Genomic DNA, 8,564 nt, shown 5'->3' with positions numbered 1-8,564 from the left:
ATTCCTACAAAGGGCCATATGTCATTCCCTCTCATTGCCATGTAGTACTCTATCGTGAATATATACCACATCTTCTTGATCCATTCACAATCACAAAACAAATAATCCAGTGAAGAAATGGGCAGAAGATATGAACAGACACTTCTCCAAAGTGCACACTATAATTTTGAAATATTGGGGGCACCTGAGTGGCTTAGTCTTTTAAGCGTCTGACTCTTGATCTCTTCTTAGGTCATAATATTAGGGTTCATGAGATTGAGCCCCACACTGGGCTCTGCACTAACAGCACATGGAGACTGCTTAGGATCTTCTCTCTCTCTCTCTCTCTCTCTCTCTCTCTCTTTATCTCTCTCTCTCTCTCTCTTTCTCTCTCTTTCTCCCTCTCTCTCTGTCCCTCCCCTGATCTCTCTCTCACTCTCAAATATAAACTTCAATTTTGAAATATTGAATTATTTGAAATAAAATTAATATAACATATTTTTTGTAGAATAAATGCACAAGAAATGTTACCCTATGTCAGACCAATATAGCCCAGCATTTCATATTTTATAACATATTGTATAATTTATTTTTATAATAATTCTCATGATTTAATTGAAAACAATGAACAGATTGTAACATTTTTTCACTCACTGGAGTAGTGATTTCTGAAAATAATGTGTTTGTGAAAAATATAAATTATATATATTTATATTTTACATTTGTAATTTCAATATGTTGCATAAGTAATTAGACATCAATTCTGCCAAGATTAACTTTGAGGTTAAAAGAAATACTCTAGTTTTTGCACAGTGGTTCAATTTTAAAATCATTTCTGCCTGAATTATTCCATTTAATCCTTGGAACGACCATGCTAAGTGGCATCATGTCCAGTTTACAGAGGAAGAGACTGAGTGTCAAAGCAAGTAAGCAATTTGTCCTCGTCTGTGAATCTCTCAACAGTGGCAGAGTTCAGGCTAAAACACAAGTTTTGGGGGTTTTTTGTTTTGTTTTCTCTGAATGCAGCATCCCACTTCTGTAAGGAATACTTTCCAAAATCTGGTCAAAATCCTTATTTATCAACACTCTTCTGGTAGAAATAATGATCCCACCTTGACTCCAATTAACTTATAATCTTTGCAGACAAGGCAGTTAAGAGTTACTGGGAAGGGGGGAGGGATATCTTTTGGAATGTTAACTCTAAATAGACAATCTATTTAGAAAGATCCTCCCAAAATTAACATGTAGCCAATGAAAAACAAGACAAAAAAAAAAAAAAAGGGTAGGGTGTGGAGAGAAACAAAGACAGTGAGCAGTACTAATCTGGTGGGATAGATAACACTTCTTATTTTCACTGTCTTAATTAATGTTCCACATTATAAAAGTTAATGTTGCAAAAAATCATTTTAAAAATCATAAAAAGCATTCACTCTAGCGCATCATATAGTTAAAACTTTAAAATAAAATAAAAACACAATACTTTGATAATATCTAGATGCACGTTAGAAAGTTTTATTGTAAAATTCATGTTTGTAGTAGGAAATATATGGTGATATTACAATTACAAGCCTATTCTCTATTAAACTATAGTTTATAATATTTTAACCATAATTACTGTCTAAAATAAATTTTCAAGTGCTGCAAAGCCAAATATTCTGGAACAAATACCTTAACAACTAACAATATGCAGTCTTAAATATTTCTGATGAAATATTTGTTGAGCCTTTTTCTCTTCTAATTCCGTTATGTGGTCAGTAAATTTCCCACAGCTTTAGGGGTGGAAAAATCTATAATTTAAAAGGGGTTAAGAGAGATGTCATTATCTTGGTGAGCTTCCTTTAACATTCTTTCCTGCCAAAATTATAAAGTGTGTCAAAACTGAAAAGGCTAGCTGATATTCTTCGTGATTGATATGATGGGCAAATAAAAGCACTGCTATCATCAATCTTCCATATCTCCATGAAGGCTATTAGTAGGAAAACTAAAGGAAATGTTTCTCCAGTCTTCCCATGAGTGAGTATGAGAGTCTGTCCCTATGCCACCTTCTCTTTTACTGTGTCCAAGCACAAGTGATTGCTCCCTTCACTATGAGAAAGTAACTCAAACAAGTCAGCTATAGGAACCATCCACACAGCTGAGCAGGATGCTTTTGGTGAACTTTGACATGTGGAGAATCTTACCCTTTAGGTTTTAAGACTGTTGTTTTATTTACTGAAGGAGTGAGTGAGTGAATGAGTATTGCGTATTTAAAAAGCACATGAACTGTTACCGAGACAGGCACACAGGATTCTACTCCAAACCTCAAACAGATCCTCTAAAAACTCTCTTAGGAGACCCCATTTTGGAATGTTTGCAAAAAGGGCTTAAGTATAGATCAACAAATTCAGTTCTACTCACAAGTGAGTTTGAATTAACCACAGACCAAGTATAAAGAAACGTTAAAAATTAAAAAAAAACCCTTCCAAAACAAAATTAAAATAGCTACTGTTTAGAGAGCTGTAATTATATGTGAGACAATAATAATATGTTTATTATCTGACTTAATACTCAGGAGGAACCCTTAGAGAGGATATTAATGTCTATTAGGAGAATACAGAGTGTTAGGGAGATCAAGTAATTTGATGGAGTGACAAAATTAGTGAAGTAGCAAAGATGCCTTCTTGAAGTCTAGGTTCCTACGAGACCAAGTCCTCTCCTCTCAATTGCTCCAAAGGACCACTTTTGAGTTTCTGGAGTCAATAGGGAGAGTTCATTTGAAAACTAATGAGAAAAGAACGGAATAACAAACTTCACATCATAAAGGGGTTGTTTCATTTTTGTAAATTTGAAAAGAGTTCCTTTAACTTGGTTCTATGAACTAGTACTTATTACTTTACAAAGAATAAATAGGAGGGGATATTTCCATACTAGGGATAAATCTACTCCCATTCTTAATCTCAATATACTAGGTACTTGGCCCCTTTCAAGTTCATAGTTTAGCATGACTTTGCTTTAGTTTCATGCACATGTAATCATCATTCTATGATCTCTGAATACTGTTACCTCCTCATGTCTACTTAGTCTGGACAATGGCTCTCTTTACAGCAAGAGATAACAGATTTACAACATTCTGCATCAGCTAAATATTTCACATAGATTGTCTCAGTTTTTCTCTCAACAACCCTTTTGATATAACTATTAAATATATATCATTATTAATGTAAAAATATGTCAAAGAGCTGAATCAAAGCTAGTAATAGGAGGCCTGAAACCAAAGCTACCTAATATTTAATAATCAAAGTAAGGGCCCTAAACCATAATGCTAGTTTCCTAAACATCTTTTTGTATCACTGCATTATTTTTGCCATTTTGAAAGAAGGCCAATGGTATAATATTGTTTTTATTGTTCTTAACCAGCTCATTGTTTATCGTAACATATTTATATTTAAAGGATACTCTAACATTTAATAGTGGAAAGTTGATGACATTTAATAAACAAAGAAAACTTAAAATCAATATGTTAACTACAAACATTGAAAAATAAATGTCAATTATTCATATGTTGCTAGTGGACATGTAAAATGATATAGCCATTCTGGAAAACAGTTTAGTAATTTTTATTAAAGCTACGAATACATTACCATACAACCAATGCACCCTCAGGCATTTATCCCAGAAAAATTAAAACTCATGTTCAGGCAAAAACATGTACAGGAATGCTCATACCAGTTCTAAAACTAGGGAAAATCCAAAGGCCCTTCAGTGAGTCAAATGTCAAACAAACCCTGGTACATCCATATCATGGAATACTACTCAGTAATGAAAAAGAATGCAACAACCTGGATGACTCTTTTGAGAATTATGTTGCCTGGTAAAAGCCAATCTCAAAGGAGACATTCTCTGTGATTACATTTACATAACATTCTTGAAATGTGATTACAGAGATAGAAAGCAGATTAATGGTTGATTAGAGTTTGAAGGAAGTAGGGGAGAGAGTAGAAGAATGGGGGCTGATAGTAGATATAAATGATCAATATAAAGGAATCTTGTGGTGATGACTGAACAGTTATGCATTTTTATTATGGTGGTAGTTACATGAAGCTATGTATGTCACAAAACTGATTACAATTACACACACACCTACACAAATGAGCATATGTAGGACTACCCAATAAACAATGTAAGATGGTCCAATGACAATTTCATTGTGTTGTTATTAAAGCGTAGTTAGACAAGATACTAACACTGGGAGACAGTGGAAGAGTAGGGTGCATAGAACCTGCCTGTACATTATTTTACAACTTCCTGGGAATCTGTAATATTTCAAAATAAGAAGTTAAAAAACTTGTCTGTCGGTATCTAACCTGAAACATCATCTCTGCTACCAGCAGCACATGAACCACACTCTGTCAGACTGGACGCCATGATGTTGCCCTTTTTTCTTGTTCGCTTGATTGACAGTAGAGTCTCACTCACCTTCCAAACCTCCTTTCAAATGCTGCAACCTCTGCAGCTCCCCCTTTTCCCTCTCCAGGGCAGGTTGAGCAAGCCTTTCCCCTATGTTCTCACTGCACTTGATATACATTTACATACTAGCAGTTACACTTCTTGTACTTTTCTTTTCAGTCCTATATCTTCCCTTAAACTATAAGAACCTTGGTAGCTCTCCATTGTTTATTTTTTCTTTGACTTTATTATCTTTATACTATCAAATTTTATTGAATGAAACCTACTTAGGTATAGTGGCAATATGGACATTGGCATGTGATAAGGTTACAATTTTGTAAAGCACAACTATGAATACCTCATTAGTTATAATAGGTTTCTTAAAAGGACTCTGTGTGAATATAGTATATATGTCTGCATGTGTGTCTGAGTATGCGAATGCATGGATGTGTCTGTGTGAATATACATACACACACAATGTGCATGATATACCCAGAGAAATATTATCAATATTAGCTCCCTTTGATATCTCTAGTTATAAACTTCCTTGAACTAAAACCAATGTAGAACCACTTGATAGCACAAATGTTAAAGGAAAATTTCATTTTAATTTTAGACACCCTTTTTAAGGGTTCTGAATCTCTGATTTATTAGATAACATGAAAATAAAAGGCTTAGATTATTTTACAAAAAGAGTTCAAGCTGCCCATAAACAGCAACTGGGCTTGATGGGGGAAAAATCAATTCCTCAGACTATCAACACCAGGATACAAAGATGCTTATCCCACACAAAATCAGCATGAAAAGACATACAGGTCAGTTTTTAATTACACATTCTTAAAATTAAAACCACTAATCACACTTTAAAGTCAACTGCATCTCCATATATTTAGCCTAAAAACTATAACTGAATGGGCCCTACCTATCCTAATAAAAAGAAAATAACAATAAACAACTAAATGAGATATTACATCAATGGTCTCACGTCCTTTGTACTTAGTGAATTGTGAGAAAGTATTCTCAAATTTAAAGATACGTTGGAAAAAAAGGATTTTTTGGGATTAATGATACCATGTCTCCTTGCTGTTTTATTTTAAACAATTATTTTACATCATAAAATAAGTACATAGCTGTTAAAGAAGGCCTGGAAAATATAGAAAAGTTGGAAAAAGAATTATTTCCATTGGCTTACTACCTTAAGACAATTACTACTTACATTTTTAACTAATCTTCTCTATCATTTTTTAAAACACAGCTTTAAAAATAATTTTGAATATAAATATGCACAATGTTTTTCTAGTATAAGCATGGCTCTGAAGCTATGTTATTAAATTTATTTTCTTATTTTATATGCTCAATGTTTGAGAATTGTTTACATAAGTTATCTCCCATTCTCACTACAACCTTTCCAGCAAGGTCTTGTTGTCCCTATTTTATAGATAAGAAAACTAAGGCTCAGAACAGTCATGTAAGATACTCAGGTTCATAAAGCTAGAAGGTGGCTGTGGTGGACACGTGTTGTTTTGATTACTGACCATCCATTCTATTAATCCAGAATCCAAAGTTTTTCCTGGGGAGCCACCCCTCCTCACTTTAGTTCCAGTGGTTTAGATGAGTCTGACCACACCTCCTGGCCTCCAGGTATGTACATGGCCAGATGTGGGGGGACTCAGAGCCCTGCCTCCATCTCCTAACAATAACTGACTTGGAGATGGGCACATGACCTGGGCAATTCACTTCTCACTTTATCCACAAATCTTGGCTTGTCTTTTATTTATGATCCCAATCCTAACCTTTAAAATTTGGTGTTTTCATCTTATCTCTCCAGTTCATTACTGTGCCTTCAAGGATTTTTGAATTTGACCAAACTTCCTGAAGGCCAATCCTGAGGTCATTAATAAATGCCTAACTTTACATAAGAATTTTGAGCAACTACTTCAATCTTCACTAAAATCTTTTTGCAAATAGCGTTAGTGGTCTTTTAGAAAGAAGCAGCTGATCTTTATGTACAAAAATAATAAAACACAGAAAATGCTCAGTAAAACTCAAATCGGTTTAGAATGGAGACCATACACACACACACTCACACACACACACACACACGACAAAGCTGAAAGTTGTCATCAGTTCCTTAGTGAGGAGAGCACAAGTAATCATTTCAGGAACATGACGCAACTAATGTGTAGTATACATAAGTTGACCCAAAACAATCAAATCCATATTGTACTTATTTCATGGTCTGGGTTCAGTCATTCTTATCAAACTTACATAGTGTTTATAAAGGTCCACGTTACCAAAACAGGACAGAAAGAAAGAGGTAGATTTGCCCAGAGTAGACTGTCCTTGGTTATGAAACAGGATTCGAAGGTGCCTATGTGGGCAAAACCAGACACTGTGATGCTCACTCTAAAATAAAAAAATGGTTTAAGTTATAAAATACACTATTTTATTTTTTAAATGTTAATTTATTTTTGAGACAGAGAGAAACAGAGTGCGAACAGGGAAGGGCAGAGAGAGAGGGAGACACAGAATCTGAAACAGGCTCCAGGCTCTGAGCTGTCAGCACAGAACCCGATGTGGGGCTCGAACCCACGAACTGTGAGATCATGACCTGAGCTGAAGTCGGACGCTTACCTGACTGAGCCACCCAGGCAACCCGAAAATACACTATTTTAAAAACTCTATCCTAACTTCTTTGAAGTATACCTAATGGAGGAGATGTTAAACTCTTTGGAGTAGTACTTACTTAAAAGGCTCTTTTGCATAGAACCTAAAATCAATGTTCTTTCTTGGATGAACACCAACTTGCATGTGTGTATGTTCTCAAAAGCTGAGAATCATCCTGCAAAGTTTGTTACAGATCTCTTGGAATTCTCTGTTGAATTTTTTCCCAACCCTAGTTTGAATGTTTGCTTTGGAAAAGTTATGGTACCCCAGCAGCATTTAAATGCTATACTGATTTTTATTCATAGAATATCAAACTGTGTTTTTATAAATACGAATATGTCTTTTTAAGAGGTGAGGCGCATCTGGAAAACACTACAAGGAGCTATGTGCAAAAGACAAGCATAATCTCTTCCTTTCCCTGATGTACCAGTATGAAAATAGTAATGAAACAAACAACTTACCAAAGCTCACTTATATAGACTAGCTCTTTAGGCCCTGAAGGTTGAAAAAATGTATATATTATGTGTTCTTGCATCTTTGGCAAATAGCTTCCTGATTTTTCTCACCTTCTATGTATGTTAGAAAAACTAAAAGTTCATGAGAATTTTTTTAAGTGTTGGATTTAAATAATTTTTCCCCTTCAAACATGCCAATTCATTATTTTCATTGTAAGGGAAAATCCCACAGGGAAACTTAGTCTTTTGCTGAAAGGGTTAACATTTTCTTCTGTTGAAAAGTATATGTTTAATATGCAAGTATATTTGATGTTCATTGACAGAGTCACAATAGGAATGATCTTGCTTTATGTACCAGTTACAAGGTTTAATATCATTATACTGCATGCAATATTAGTTTTTATTAGTCGCCATTAACAAGATGCTTTCTACTTGAATTCTCATTTACTTGTTCAATGTAAAAATTATCTTTGTAAAAGAGAAAAACACATCTTCAAGTGTCAGCTATATTAAATTAAAGAACTGTTTACCCTTCCTAAGAAAAGCATATGTATCTAAATAGGCATCTTTTACCGTTTGCATAGTAGATTGGAAATTAGCATTTTTGTTCATTTTCCCATGTATGCACAGTGCCTGGAAGAGTAATACTCCATGCATATCAGATCAGCCAGCCTACAATTTTTGTGCAATATATTATTTGGCAATCTAAAATTTGTAATTTGCATGAAATTGCTTAATTAAAATACAGTCACTCAGGGTATTAATTTCTCTGTCTGGCAGTTCAATGTACTAAAGGCGGGCTACAGAAAATGTGAAATCCTGTCAGATGTAACAGTAAAATATTAACAAAAAAATTCCACTTCTGGCAACAAAGTGACAGAACGATAATGCTTTTGCCCTGATTCCAGGTTCAAATATGAGCTTAGGTTGACATTGAAACCAACTAGGAAATTTACAATAGCAACTTTGGCTTTTTGCCAAGAAATCTGCATGGTCCTTTTGGTGAAAACTCCTTTTGCTGTAACTCTTGTATCCATG

This window comes from Suricata suricatta, chromosome 2 (genome assembly GCF_006229205.1).
Source record: "Suricata suricatta isolate VVHF042 chromosome 2, meerkat_22Aug2017_6uvM2_HiC, whole genome shotgun sequence".
NCBI classification, from domain to species: Eukaryota; Metazoa; Chordata; class Mammalia; order Carnivora; family Herpestidae; genus Suricata; species Suricata suricatta.
Note: the sequence above shows the minus strand (reverse complement) of the source record.